This window comes from Rhinolophus sinicus, chromosome 14, assembly GCF_057876585.1.
Source record: "Rhinolophus sinicus isolate RSI-liver-muscle chromosome 14, RSI-T2T, whole genome shotgun sequence".
NCBI lineage: Eukaryota > Metazoa > Chordata > Mammalia > Chiroptera > Rhinolophidae > Rhinolophus > Rhinolophus sinicus.
The window spans coordinates 60,798,664-60,814,672 of NC_142514.1; the positions used below are offsets into that span (position 1 = coordinate 60,798,664).

Sequence of the window (16,009 nt, forward strand, 5' to 3'; positions counted from 1 at the left end):
AATAAGAAATTTCTTACTATAGGAAAAAACAAACAAACACACAAACAAAAACACTTTGAACTAAACCAATCATTAAAAAGTGCTATGTTAAGTGAAAAAGTGGGGCACAAAATACAGACATTATATGTTATATGTGTGTGTTCTTCTGTATCACGGGGAAAGAGAATTGGGACCATATTATAGGTTTAGAAAGTAGTTTCACAAAAAACACACAAAACAGTAGGAATATGGATAGTTTAATAGTCTTCATTCCTTCTTCACTTCCTCGATTTCCTATAGTAAATATGTATTATTCTTATAATCAAAACAAAAGGAGTTTTTGAGTAATAGGCTATTCAAAGCAGTATATTTATTATTAATGAAATATGTATATACAAAATTAAGGAAATAACCTCTTTGTGCCAGTTACATAATCAAAACGATCTTATACAATTAAAAAAAGAAAGCTTCCACTTAATCCCAGAAGGAACTAAAAATATAAAATGAAGATTAATTGTATAAAAAATGAAATATTTGAAGTGATGGTAAAGCTATTACTTTTATTAATTTTATTTTAATACAAAAGCACTGCTAGAATTCAGGCATGCATGTGAAAAAATGAACATTTAAAAATTAAAATGAAAAGATCTGCAACTTCACATTGGTTTTTAGTATATATGAATTTGGAATTTTATGAACTTTTTTCAGAAGAAAAGGTCTAGCTAGAAAAAGGCTAAAACATGAGGGTAACACCTTTAAAATAAACTCACACTTTAAGTTAGTAGATCAAACTACTCGATAACAACAGAAAACTTTGATCTAAAAGCTAGGAATATGGGTAGTTTAATCTATAATCTACAATCAGTTGTCATCTTTGTAACTTTAATGTGCAAGTATAAAGAAATGTTAGTGCAAGATTTGCTTTTAACCTGAATAATGTTAATAAATCATTAAATAATATTAAGAAACCAAATATTAATAATAAACATACAGCAACTAATATAATATTTTTGAGATTAAAGATTTCTTCTCAAGAGTAATTTATTACAGGGTGAAAATTTAGCATAAAAGTATAATTTGTATTTATATCTTGTGTGTCCAGCAATTTTATCTGGAAATAAGCCAATAATTTTAGAAGAAATTTAGGTGGAAAAAACGGTACTCTAGCAAGTACCTAATACTGTTCACATTAATGCTTCCCAAATCCTCACTTCCAGAATTGGTCTTCTGATAGTCCAGCTGACAAACTAAAAAGGATGCTATAAAAGCTTAGAGGGACAAGAGAAGAATGCATTGAAAAATTAGAGGCTGTTTGCACACTGTCACCAGGAGTAAGAATTAGGGACTAAAGACTAGTTGTATGATTTTGAGTAAGATATTTCATATACATGGGCTTAAAATTCCTGATCTGTTAAATCAGGGAGTTATACTAGAAGATTTTTGATAAAATCTAAATACCTTTCTAGCCTTTTCTTGAATTTTGCAATAAAATTATATATCCTTTAACTTACTATACAGAGCATAAAATAATATTTTGAGATTTAGAGTTGTTAGCATGAAAAAGGTTTTAATGATTAAAAGGGTAAACTTCATTAATTTGCAAAATTCACTTACATTGAAAGTCTCATACAAATGATATTGTGTAAATGAGGGATTATATATTGTGTGTTTTGATAATATTCTTTCCCTATTATTTTTTATTTTTTTTAAAGAATTTATTGGGGAAGGGGAACAGAACTTTATTGGGGAACAGTGTGTACTTCCAGGACTTTTTCCAAGTCACGCTGTTGTTCTTTCAATCTTAGTTGTGGAGGGTGCAGCTCAGCTCCAAGTCCAGTTGCTGTTGTTAGTTGTAGGGGGAGCAGCCCCATCCCTTGCGGGAGTCGAATTGGCAACCTTGTGGTTGAGAGGATGCGCTCCAACCAACTGAGCCATCGGGAGCTCAGTGGCAGCTCAGTTCAAGGTGCCGTGTTCAATCTTAGTTGCAGGGGGCACAGCCCACCATCCTTTGCGGGAGTCAAGGAGTTAAACTGGCAGCCTTGTGGTTGAGAGCCCACTGGCCCATGTGGGAATCGAACCGCCAGCCTTCGGCATTAGGAGCACGGAGCTCCAACATCCTGAGCCACCGGACCGCTGCCCTCTTTCTCTATTATTATTTTTTAAATGTACCTAAAAATTTAACCTGAATTTTCTCATTTGCTTTGAATGAGATAACATTGTAAATAGTGTGTGAGAAAAAAATCTAGCATCAGCCTTTTCTGGAGAGTGAGGAGCCAAATTCACCTATTTGTGTATGGAAATGTATATTTCTAATAGCTTTATGCTGCCAAGATGCTAATGTGATATAATCAAGAATTTTAATTCATTATTTTTTGCATCCGCTCTATACCATCTTTAGTAAAACTAACATATCATGACATTTTAGAAAGAAAATAAAATTAACCTCTAGTCCATAACTAAGAGCAAGGCCAATGTAACAAATTATTGGATAAATAAAACATCTGTTCATTGAAACTATTTTGTTTCTAATTTGTAAGTGTGCAAATTTAAGCAAACAGCCAATACTCTGAATTACTATGTAAACTGAATTGAAATGTATGTATATATTTTGTTGACATGTGGCTATTAAAACTGAACTTTAAAACAGAATAAATCTTCAGCACTACCAAATTTTTTTAATAGATTAGACAAAAATGCCAATTATTTAAATAAAGCAAATTTTTCAATGTAATTAATCTGAATTTCAACAAAATAGGTCTTCCCTCTCATTCCCAATTCTGGCTATACTTAATGAACAAAAATTGAATGCAAATTTCTGTGAAGAGTCTTCTAGTCTTCAATCAACAATATATTTTATTTCTGAGAACATTAATAAAAAATGTGTTTATTTCATTAAGGACAAAAATTCCATGTTGGAGCTAATTACAACCAATAGTTATTTTGCCATTTTATCTTTTAAAATTCCACAATATTTTCTAATATTAATATATCGAATGCCAAATTTTAGGTCAGATAATAGTAATATTAAAGCATTATTAATTGGCCAACAGATTGATTACTTTCAAGATTTTGAAAAAGCCAAGATAAAAACAGTCTTCTCCTTTTCCTTCAATTAAACTTGCATGCAATTATTCCTGTAGATTATAAATCTCTTTTGGGATTTCCCGTTTCAAACAAACTTTTTGGTTCATTTCACAGGAATAATATTCATCTTAATTAGCAAAAAACAATTGATGGGCTTTTTGCAAGAGGGAGTTCACTCCCTGCACTGATTACTGCCACTAGATTATCCTGTTTAAAAAAAAAAAAGAAAAAAACAGCCCTGCTTTTAAAGCAGTTAGTTAAATATGTTGTTATCTGTGAGTGGCCATTGCTTTGAAGACATGATGTCTGTCTTGATGAGCGGTTAATCCGTTTTGTTTTAACCTCCAAACTTTCCTAAGCAATAACCAAAGTTGGCTATTTTATACCAATTCAAATATAAAAAGGAAAATGATGACTTATATAAAAAGACATTTCTGGTGTGTTGGTGAATTGTTTTATAAAGTTTATAAGGTTAACATGCATGCTTTAAAATTTTTTTTAAATATTTGGTGGCTCAAAAATAAAATTTCTAATACACAATAAGAACAAACCATAAATATCTGAGTTCCATGTGACCTTTCAAGCTGTGTACTCTTCTGAAATTCCTTAACTCTCTTCTTCAACCAGAGCTAAACAGTACCTTAAATTTTCTCTATCCCTTGCCTTTTCTTATAATTTTATCTCATTTATTTGGCTCTCTAAACATGTTATTGTTTGGTTTATATGTTTGCAATAATATGTAAGAAAAAAAATACATATTTGTGACTTTTCCATTCCACATTAAGTTCTGGAATTCAACCTTTTGCAGCACATAACTATAATTCATTAGCTTATATTATTGTATCGTATTCCATTCTATGACATAATTTGTCTTCTTCATCATTGTTGGTTATTTGGGTTGCTTCCAGTATTTTGTTTATGTTTTTTACTATTATATACCATGCTGCTATGAACATTTTGAACATGTATAAGTGGATATGTATGAAAATTTCTCTAGGGCAAGTGGTTCTTAACCTAGAATGATTTTGCCCCCCGAGGATTTTTGGCAATGCGTGGGAACACTTTTGGTTGTCATAATTTGGGGGGTGCTACTGGTTTCTAGTAGGTAGAGGCCAGCAATATTCTAAATATCCTATAAGGCATAGGACAGCCCCCATAACAAAATTACCAAAGCTAAAATGGCAATAGTGCTTGGCTGAGAAAATGCTCTAGAATATGTGCTTTAAAATGAATTGCTGGGTCATGAAGTATGGAAAATTTCAAATTTATTAGATAATTCCTAACTGTTATACAAATATATCAGTTTTAGACCCTTATCAGTAATGTAAAGATAAATATTCCAATAGTGCTTCATTCTTGTTAGCACTTAATATTGTCAGATATTTTCAATATTTTATATCAATTTTGTGAATATTAAATAAAAAAAATCCTCAGAGTTTCTATCATAATCTGTCCTAATAATTTTTAAACCAGAATTACAGAACAGACTCTTAGGCAAAGTAAGAATTTATTGGTTGATGGGTCCCAAGGAAGGCTGATTCCAAACTTAATTCCAGTTATTAAATTTTCTAGGGGTCCATGAACCAGTAAATTGCCTTTGCTGAAGCTTTCTGTAACTTGCAACCAAAATGGTCCTGATAACTACACTTCTTTAAAGAAAATTAAATTCTGAGATGGTCTCCCTGCATGCCGATAGTTCTAGAAGGCAATGGATGAATAATAATTTTAATACCTTTTCCACCACAAGGGAAGGGAATTGCAAAGAGTTCCTGAGTGAGCTCTTTCAAAGTCCTGCCTTGACCAGAATGTGTCTGATGTATTCCTGAGGCAGGTCAAAGTAAGAAGGCGTACCTAAGCTCATTCCTTATGACAAAGTTTAGGACCACTAGTATTCTGACAGTTAAGCTTCTGGTACTTAGAGGGATTCTATGAAGAAGCCCTTCCTGGATGTTGTATTATTTTCCCACTACTTTCTACTGGAGATTTTGCATAGCCTGAATGGACGGGAAAGCGGCTGAAATTTAAGACAAAATGTAACTATTATGGAGCATTGTATGCTATGTTTAGCACCTGGTTGGTCCATTTTAATTTATTTACTAGTTAGGTGTTACGGGTTGAATTGTGTCCCCCAAAAAATTCATGTGTTAAAAAGTCCAAACCCCAGTACCTCAGAATACAATTGTAATTGCTGATAGTTTTTAAAGAAGTTATTAAGATTAAATGAGGTCATTTGGGGTGAGCCCTAATCCAGTATGACTGGTGTCTTTATAACAAGAGATTAAGACAGGCACACATAGAGGAAGACCATGTGAAGACATGGGGTAGAGATGGCCATCTACAAGCCAGGAAAAGAATTCTCAGAGGAAACAGCCCTGTCTGTCAAATCTACACATAAAATGTTTTTCAAATATCTGCTCTACTCTCTGTTCCCACTATTACTACCTTAGTTGAGGCTTTGCTTTTCTTACTTGAAATATTCCAATAGCATTAGCTTCTCATCATTCTAAACAAAGCATTCATAGTCATGCTAGCAAACCCAGACAATTGTGAATTTGTTGAAGAAAAGTCTGCTCTGTATCCTCTTCTTATACCCAATATATATCATATATCAGATGCCAATTTTTAGGTCAGATAATAGTAATATTAAAGCATTATTAATTGATCAACAGATTGATTACTTTTAAGATTTTGAAAAACACAAAGATAAAAGAGTCCTCTGGTTCCTAAATCTGGCTGTGCATCAGAATTTGGGGTGGCATTTTTTTAATTTCAGATTTTCAGGCCTCAGACCATATTTATTGAATCAGAATCTATAAGCATGTGGGCTAGAATTGGTATTTTTAATATGTTCCTAAGATGACCTTATGAATAATGGACATCTGTTACTTGTATTTGCCCATCTTTTTATTAGCGGTCATGTGACAGCTTACCCAAAACTTCTTACTTCTTACTTGTTCACTATTTCTTACTGTGCCTTCTATTATGAATAATAATAGTATTGCTTTATGAATAATAAATCTAATTATACTTTTTTGAAGTAAAATGGTAATTCTTTTACTTTAACAATGTCTTTCAAGAATTTTCTTGTTAAAGGTCCCTATTTATTGTGGGTTACAGTATGACTGCCTTCTGAGAAGCTACAAAAATGCCATAAAGATACTTTAATACGTATAACAGTAAAAATAAATGAAGCCTATCTAGTTTGTTCACTATTGCCTCTAACTATGTGAAAGAACTGGCAGAAACATTTACTTCTCTTGTAGTTATTTTGTGGCCTGGCCTTATCCATATTGATACAAAGTGTGTGGTAGGACCACAAGTGAAAGTGGGTTTAGAGTTCACCTTGGTAAAGGAGGAAGTAACATCTCAAATTCTACTATAATCATTCATATTATAAACTTAACTTATGTACCTAACATTTGGCAAAAATTGACAACCTAATACCCTGAAAAGAAAAATCATATTGCTTTTCTTACTTTAAAATATCTTATTAAAAAATATCTTCAAGGCTGAAGCAGTGAGTCTTTGTATCTATTGGTAGATAGGAAACATAACTCTAGAAAAAAATAGCAAATAATGACAATCCTTAGAGATAAACTGTTGTTGGTCTGTTGAAATCAAATGCACTCTCCAACCATACTTAGATAACAAACAAAAAACTTGCTGAATATACCTGCCAAACTGATTAATTCAATAAATATTTGGTTTTTGTCTATTATATCAAGTATATAATATAGGGAGATTAAAATATGGCATGATTCCTGTTTTTGTGGAGTTTTCAGTTTTGTTAATAGAAGTCCCAGTTTAAAAAAATATACGGGATACTTACAGGATGGAAGCAGAGAGGCAGAGCGTGTGAGTAGAAGTCATGCCCAAATGCTACTTCCTGGAGGGACCAGTTATTCTGTGCTCAGATGTCAACAGCCAGTAGTACCCTGAAACTCGAATAAACAAATGTGCATGACCTCTATCAGTACAGTCTTTGCTATCCATGATACTTTGTAAAAAGGTTGTTACAAAAACTAAGTATTATCCATGGTCTACTCTTCCTGTTCTAAACGTATACATTCATGTATTCATTACACAAAACATTTTACTAAAAGTACTTACAAAATAAAGCCTCTTCAGCAGACTGAAAGGGCTCAGTATGAAATGATATACTAACCAACTAACTCTAGTCTTTGGTTTATTTCTTCCCAGCTCACATTTTCTAACATCATGGATCCTTTGGTTATAATTTTGACCACATACAACAACAAAGTTTTAGTAATTCCAAACTTTGTTAGCATCTCCAGGAACAGAAAGCTCACTATTTCTTCTATCAAAATATTTCATCTTTGAAAAATTCTGACTACATACAAGTGATTCTGTTTTTAAACTGAAAATATGCCTTATTATACCTTGCAGCATCTTAATTTAGCTTCTTTGGGCTATTTGGAATTAAACCTAGTCCCTCTTCCACATAGTTTTTAATACAAAACATATAGGTGAGACTTTTATGAAATTAGGATAGGCTTAGTAAAGAAGATTTGGAAAATTAAAAGAAGTAGGAAAAAGAAGAAACTAGCCATATCCCCAGTACCCAAGACAACCACAGTTAAAATTTTGATATATCTATTTCTAGACATTTTACTGTAAATAGTTTTGATTCACTATTATTTTACATAATTTATTATCACATATGTACACATACACACACATACATAATTTAGCTTCCTTCTGGTACGGTAAATGTGCTGTAGAGGATGTGTAGGCAGACACTGACAAAAGACAGACCTGAGTTCAAAGTCAAGCATTATCACTTGCCAGCTTTTATTGCCTTGGACATGTTACTTAATCTCTTTCCGCCTCAATTTTCTAATCTGTAACTGGAAACCACTTCTTGCAGTTGTGACTAGCATTAATATAAAATGTTTCATACCTTGCTAGCAAATAGGAAATGCTGATTAATTAAAATTGTTATTATTTTTATACTATTCTGACATAGCAATCAAATATATAACAACTTTGAGGCTAAGAGTGCCTCAATTCTTTCAGCCTTTTCTCATATGAGACGGTTTTAAGTTGTTTTCCCTTGCAGGCTGCTCAATACTGAAAGTTTTATAACCTTTTCATTCATATCTTCCTTAAGAAATGTTGCTCTCAGAACTGAATATGGTAACCTGAACAACTGGAAATAGAGTCAGATTCTGTCCTCTATTATGCTATGCAATCCTAAAATGATTAATGCAGCCTAAATTACTTTTGTTTATTTTCCATTTCCCTCTCCCACCCTCTCCACCCCTCTTTCATTCTCCGTCTCCCACTTCTCCTTCTCCTCCTCCTCTTCTTCACCTGCTCTGTTTTCTCCTACTCCTGTCTCTGCCTCTTCTTTTTTCTTCTTCCTCTCCTTCTCCTCCTCCTCTTCTTCCCCCTCCTTCTCCTTCTTGTAACCATATTATACCCCTGATTCACTGCCAAGTAAAGCTATGCCTTTTTTCCATGAGTACTGTTGCTAAGTCTCACATCCCTCAAATCAAATCTAAGCAGTTGGTAGTATTTGGGCTCCAAGGCAGGATCTCACAATTATTCCAGCCAAAGTATATATTGTTAGATTTGTCCATCTTTTAGTTGTTAAGAACTTTTAGATCCTGGTCTTATATAATCCAATGTGTTAGGTTGATGCAAAAGTAATTGCAGTTTAGAAGGTTAAAAATAACTGCGAAAACCGCAATTACTTTTGCACCAACCTGCTGTTTACTCATCTTCCGTATGGCACGTAACTGATATTTGACAGGCATGCATTCTTATAGATTTATCTCAGTCATTGATAAATATGTTCACATCACACAAGGCGAAGGACTGTGGTGTACCACTTGAAAAACCTTCCTCCAGGCTAACACAGAATCATTAAAATGGCCATTGGGTACAGTCATTCAGCCTGTTATGAAAACACATTTTTAATAGTACCATTGCTAAACCTATATCTCTCAGTCTGGTCCACAAGGATATAAAGAAAGATCTTATTAAATGACTTCATATAATCCTGATATCATATCTGTTGCCTTGATATACTGGTTTATTAACTGTACAGAAAAGAATCCATGAGGTGGAGCTGAATAACTTATTCTTATTGATTTTATACTTTTTCCTAATAACCACTTTTTTAAAATGTTCACCAAATAGTCTTTTACAAATATAGTTTAGGCTATAGTATTTCCCTCCAGGTGACACCACTTTCATGGATCTGAACTTTGCCGATGCTGTCATTTTTTGAACATAAAGTAGTCTTCTCTTATTCCCTCTCCTCCGTTTCTCAAAGGTAGTCATCGAAATACTTCATAATCCCACTTGGTAGTAATTCATAGAGGTCAAGAGACATACTGGAAGGTAAGCCTGTGAGTTCCTCCCAGTAGAGCACACAGGTGAAATGCTCAGACTGGACTTAACTCAAATCCTAGCTCTACACTTCTCTAGTTGTCTGATCTGGGACAAGTGATTCAACCGGATACTAATAACATGTTTTATAGGGTTGCTATGATGAGAAAACGAGTGAATGCATATAAATGCTTACTGCATGACACCTACTAGGTCCTCAGTAACTATTATCTATATTTTAATCACATTACATATTTGGGCTTTCAATTTTTAGGCAATGTCTAATGGTCTTGACTTCATTCATTCATTCAACAAATATTCATTGAGTAGTACTTGGTACATACAAGTGCTGGAGACACAAAAGCAAACAAGTCAAATTCCCTGCACTCATAGATCTTATAACCCAATATAGACGAAAGAAACACTTAGGCATGTAAAATAATAGCAGTCAGTGATTGGGAGAATAAAAAGTTTAAGGGTCAGAGAATATCCGAGAATATTATTTTAGAAAGGCTGGTTAGGGTCCTCTCTGAAGAGGTGACATGTGAGCAGAAATATGAATGAACCAGCAGGGAGAAACTTAAACAAGTAAAGATGCTTTGCTTTCTCTTTTTCATGAATGAATTTTGTGTCTTCAACTTTAAAAAATGGGCCTATTCCAGTATTGATCTTCTTCCTCTTTCATGCTAAGGAAATCATTTTTGGTTCTTAGTAGCTTTCACAAGCCCCAGCTCATTTTGTGCTTTAGTCTTGCTGATGTTATTTTTGTAGGTCTATGCTACCTTCATATATTTGTGCTTGATTATGTGTCCCCTTTTACCATCTTTTGCACACGTTGTTTTAAATTCAGAGCCTGTTGGTAGGTCCCTGTGCAGCACACTGGTTTTTTTAGTTTCCTCCCCATTTTCTTGCTCATTAGAATCATTTGTGTTTGCATAGGCAGAACACTGCTTAAATCACACTGTAAGAGCTCATGGTTGCTTTTCCCCAAGGTTCCAATCATTTCTATTTTACCTGCTGGTTTCTGTCAGAATTGGGTTCAGAGTAGGAGTTCCCCTTACTGCTTACTCTGCCTTCTGGGAAATGAAATTATCAGCAAGGCCGGTCAAGAAATTGTCAGTGTCTTGCTTTTGAGGAATGAAAGTTTCTGCAGATACTTCAAACTAAAATCCCTAACACTAAGATATGTTGCTGCCCTGATAATTTTTGCGGTCTGCACTGGAAAAACATCCTTCTGTCAGAAACTTTGTAATGCTGTCATTTCTCTGTGTCTCTCATTTTATGTTCATCTAGATTTTTCTCCAGTATTCCTCCACCACAGGTTCTCGAATTTACATGTAGGTTCATAGCTTCTAACCAGCAAGAACGATTTGCCTACCTTTCAATCAGCATGGCTTAATTATAAATTTAAATAGGTTGGATTTAAAATTAAATTGTTTATGTGACCAAATTCTATGCTCAGGAAACCAGGAAGTTTCCCTACAGCTTAATATTAACAAGCAGCATGAAATCCTAGAAAGCTTTGGAATAGAAGGTGGATTGAAGCCATGTACCAGCTTGCAGATTCATCATAGGTCAGAACTAAAGGGCCCTTAGTTTGAAGGTGAAAGATCTGGACCCCCTACTGAAGAGCAAATTGTGGCCTAAAAAGGTGAGCTGACTTGCCCACAGTCTCACATTGTAACTGCAAGAAAAGGTTATTTTTTCCCTTAGGCCAGTAAATTCCATCCTTTCTATAAATGGCCCAGAGACTTACTTACTTCCCCTTCTGTGAAATCAAATAATATTATCTACTCTTCCTGCCTCACGGACTTGTTGTGAGTAGAGAAGGAGATAAGAGGTGTGTAATAATAGTGGTTGTGTAAGGTGCTATTATTATGATAATGATTTTAACGATTTAATCTGTAGGTTCCTCTGGGCTTTTTTTCCCTTCTTGTTTAAGTGATTTTCATTTTAAATGTAAATCTGTGGTAAAATGTGCTTACTTTGTTAAAGATTTACAACAAATTGCAGGCTACATCCCACTGAAGAAAAGAGACTTGGTTTGGGCATCCCTGAAACCAGAAGGGTAATCCTTCCTAGTTCTGTCACTCAAGGGATGCATGACAATGTATGCTCTTAACTGCTTCTCTGGGTTTAGTTTTCTTATCTGTTCAAGGGCTAAACATTCCTATCTCTTAGAGGTGTGAGAATTGATACAGAAAGTCTCAATATCAGTGGTGTTTGGGCTTTTTCGTTTGTTTGTTTGTTTGTTTGTTTGTTTATTTTCTGTATTTTTCTCCTCCCACAGACTATGCGCTTCTTAATGGCAGAACCTATTTATTTATTTTTGTATTCCTAGGGCCTGGCACTCAGTAGCTACATGGTATGTTTGTTGAATGAATTATTTAGCAAGATGAATAATACGGAACGGTCTGAGGGTGGCAGCACTTTGTAGTCAATGCTTTCCAACTCTTAAGAGCACAACACTGAATTTTGTGGAGATACTTTAGTAGCTGCTAAAACTGGTGAGGAGGCAGTAGCTGAGAGTAAAGTCCTCGCCTTTATCTTACTTTAATCAGAGCAGACGTGCTTGCTTGTTTCTTATTAATATATTGGGCTACTATGTAAGATTGTTTTCAGAGCAAAAGTTTTTTCAGCTGTAAGAAAGTTGAAAGACAATATGTAGGCTTTAGAGTTTCAAAGACACATCTTCTAATATTTCTTTTACCATTAGGCACCGTAGGCAAGTTAACCTTTCTTTGTCATGATTTCCTCATTTATAATAGGACTTGTAGCATTTCGGGTTAGTTATAGATGGGCACGTAGATATTACATGCACACCTGCCATTTCCTAATGTATTTAGTCAAGAATAGCAAAGTGAATTCCACCTGGATCCAGGTGGCCATTTGTATCAGTAGCAGGTGCATGCAGACACAACGTACCTTGTCATGGCTTTTCTCTTCTGGTTCCCTATGGGCCATACAGCTGCAGGGTTGAAAAACACATTATGTTTTTAAAGAAAACTGAAACTCACTACTTTAGAAGAATTTATACTCATGGCCTACACACTTCTATATAAGAAAATACTTTCAAATATTGGGTTCTCCCATTTCTAGAACCAAACTAGCACAAGAAGGAAAACTTCCTCTCAGCAGGATGGGGAAGAGCAAGCAAAGTCAGGGATCCCTGAATAATATCTCTGCCTTTAGCTGCTGGTCTTCTCACCTCTCTGAAGGTCTATTTTGAAGAGTAAATATAGTAGGAGTAACACTAAAATATTTAGTAATGTGTAAATGGTTGGGCTTGGGCACCAATTGATCAGAACAGATGCTGGTCATCAACTGTCGGCAAGTCTTGCCAATGCGTGCCTGATGAATGCCAATCCGCAAATTATGTACCATTAAAATGTCCTCATGATATTTGACACATACTTCGTGCTTGATTAATGTTCATCCTCCATCTTGCTCCCCACTTCCTCTTGAACAATATCCAGTAGGAACAAACAAACAAACAAACAAGGCAAATCCAAGAAGACCTATCCCTAAATAACTTGAGAAGTCAAGCTTATTATTTCATTAGTACGATATATTGATGAAAGCATAATTTCTAACACCAAAATTAATTTCTGTGGTCTGCAGTACAATGGATATACTTTTAAAAAATTAATTGTAAACTATTCCCTGAGTTAGAACCCAGCTGTTAGCTAACTAGTAGTTTATCTTAGTTATACCCAATGGGGCCATTGTCTTTCCTTTGAGCTCATCATTTTCCCCACTAGGAAGGGTAATTCATTAAATTTAGTTATGTTCTATCAGTTGCTTCAAGGCAATGTTTCCCAGGGGTTGGCAGTGGAAATGGGGAACACTCTACCAAAAACCACCTGGGTCTTTCTTCCCACTCCCCTAAGACCTTCCAGAGATTTTGATGCCTTCCTTCCTATTAAGAATCTGCCAAAATGAGCCATTGGACATATGCATAGGATTCCCTAGGTGACTTAGCTTAGAAAAAAAGTTGAATTAGCCTTTGGGGAAGCTTTGTTGTTGTTGGAACGATCCAGAAAAGAAGGATGGACATCTTTGTAACAGAGGCAAAACTGGGGTGTATCAGCTTCAGTATTGGAGAAGACAGGCTAGACCACAAGTAGGAAGGAATGGGAGCACAAGCTATCATCACAATTCAGCCAGGGTTTTCTATGGTCTCATCATCACGTCATGCATTTGCTGCACACTGTGAATCTTCCGTGTTTCCCCCAAAATAAGACCTAGCCGGACAATCAGCTCTAATGTGTCTTTTGGAGTAAAAACTAATATAAGACCTGGTATTATATTATATTATTATATTACATCATATTATACCCGGTCTTATATTATGTAAGACCTGGTCTTATAGTAAAATAAGACAGGGTGTTATATTATATCATATGTTATGTTATATAAGACCTGGTCTTACATTATAATATATTATATAAGACTGGGTCTTCTATTATTGTAAAATAAGACTGGGTCTTATATTAATTTTTGCTCCAAAAGATGTGTTAAAGCTGATTGTCTGGCTAGGTCATATGTTCGGGGAAACAAGGATTTTTTACAGCCCTTTTCTTTGTATGGCTCTTAGGCTAAAGGCTGGCATGCATTGCCTATTTTGACTTTTCCTGCTTCAATTGCCAATCTTCATTTTCTCTTTGTCTCACCATTCTTAGTTACTCTTATTACTTTTGTTTCCATTTGTTTGTAAATCTCCTTAAATTCTCTGTGGAACATGAAGGGTTATAAATTAATAAATAAAAGTTAGGGCGCCTAATGGATACTGTCTTTGTGTTCTGTGCTTTCATAATATAATAACTTTAACCAGATATTCTTATAATATGGATTTATAGAAAAAACTAAGCACTTTTAACTAAAAAAGAATAAAAATCATAAGCTATAAATATAACTAAGAGTGAGTTGCTAACTGAAAACAATCAAAAGTACCAGCAACAACACTGGCATTCGTGTGATAATAAATTTTTATGTAGTCAATATAAAGCTATATATTTCAAAATGTACTTCTAAAATTCTCTGCTGTACTACAGCCCAATATATAGAAATATGTAAGAATGTTCAAAATTGTCCCATGTTAGTTTGTATAATTTTAGGCATGTAACAGTATTTTGAAGAGTTGTTAACTGTTTTATGCTATTAGCAGTACTAAAATAATAGAAAATATTTGAGGACTTACTATGTGTTAGGTACTACCTGTATTAATTTATAAAACCCTCACAACAACACTATAAAATATATGTAATTGTTATTCCCATTTTATAAATGAAGAATAAAAGAAACAGTTAAAGATAAGCTTCCATAATTTGCTCAAGGACACACAGCTTAAACGTGGTGGAGTTCAAATCTGAACACAGGTGATCTGGTCAATGTTCTAAGTTTATAAGTTCAGTTGCTTTTCTAGGGAGGAAAGTTAAAGCATCTTAAAAGTAATATTAATCAAAGTTAAGTGAATTTACACTTTATAAGGGTCTTTTCAGATCTTTTTCAATACAAGGAAAAAGAAAAGGTTAATCTTCAATATAGTCTTTATTTTTGAAAAGTAATATCAGTGCCTTTTTTGAAAGAATATGTTAAGTACTTCAGTGGTGGTGTTTAAGAAACTTTTGCAGAGCAAAGTGATTTAAAATGGTATTTACCAAATTCTTGACCATACCAAATTGCAGAATTTTAAGTAAGAGGTGAATATAAATGATTTCAGCTAGGTATAGCTTCATGGGATGCTTATTAAGCATCAAGAAGAGAAATTTCACTTCTCAACACATGTATTCTGTTAAGAGTCAAAAATAACAGTAAAGACGTTTCATGTTTTTTATATGGACACGAACTAAATTAATTGGCCAAATTAATTATGCACGTTTAAGAATTCAGTATATATTTTACCTTACATTTTGGCAGGAAAATTGAAAAGGGAGAAAAAACATAAGTTTTGAAAATAAATACTATGAGGGACGGCTGGATGGCTCAGTTGGTTAGAGTGAGAGCTCTCAACAACAAGGTTGCCAGTTGGATACCTGCCTGTGATGGTGGGCTGTGCCTCCTGCAACTAAAGATTGAAAAAATGGCAACTGGACTTGTGGCTGAGCTGTACCCTCTACAACTAGACTGAAGGACAGCGACTTGACTTGGAGCTGATGGGCTGTGGAAAAACATACTGTTCCCCAATATTCCCCAATAAAAATTTTTTAAAAAATCATTAGTTTAAAAATAAAAATAAATACTATGAATACTAGAAGCTCAATTTTATTTTTGTCATTTAGATAGAAGTGCCTTGCTTAGTGGCAAAAAAAAAAGAAAACACCTAATATGAAGGATATCCAATCATATATGCCAACATCAGTTTCATTGTTACATGGAAAATTGTTTGTGATGATTTTCATTTAAATGGAGTTTATCCCAACAATTGACAGATATAATTGTTCTAATAAATTTTTAATGGTGAAGCTGCTTAGATGATTGTTTAATAAAATGGTAGGCAGGTATTAGTGTGCTCTGAAACAAGATCAAGAAAAGAACAGTTAGTTGAAAGTTTTATAAAACTGTTAAATAGAAGAGAGCAGTATTTCAA

The 16,009-nt window shown here is 34.1% G+C and overlaps 1 protein-coding gene across 1 annotated transcript in view; it reads left to right on the plus strand.

Moving 5' to 3' along the window:
* Positions 1–16,009, plus strand: part of ADGRL2 (adhesion G protein-coupled receptor L2) — a 599,014-nt gene that overhangs the window by 389,708 nt on the left and 193,297 nt on the right. The window lies entirely within an intron of this gene.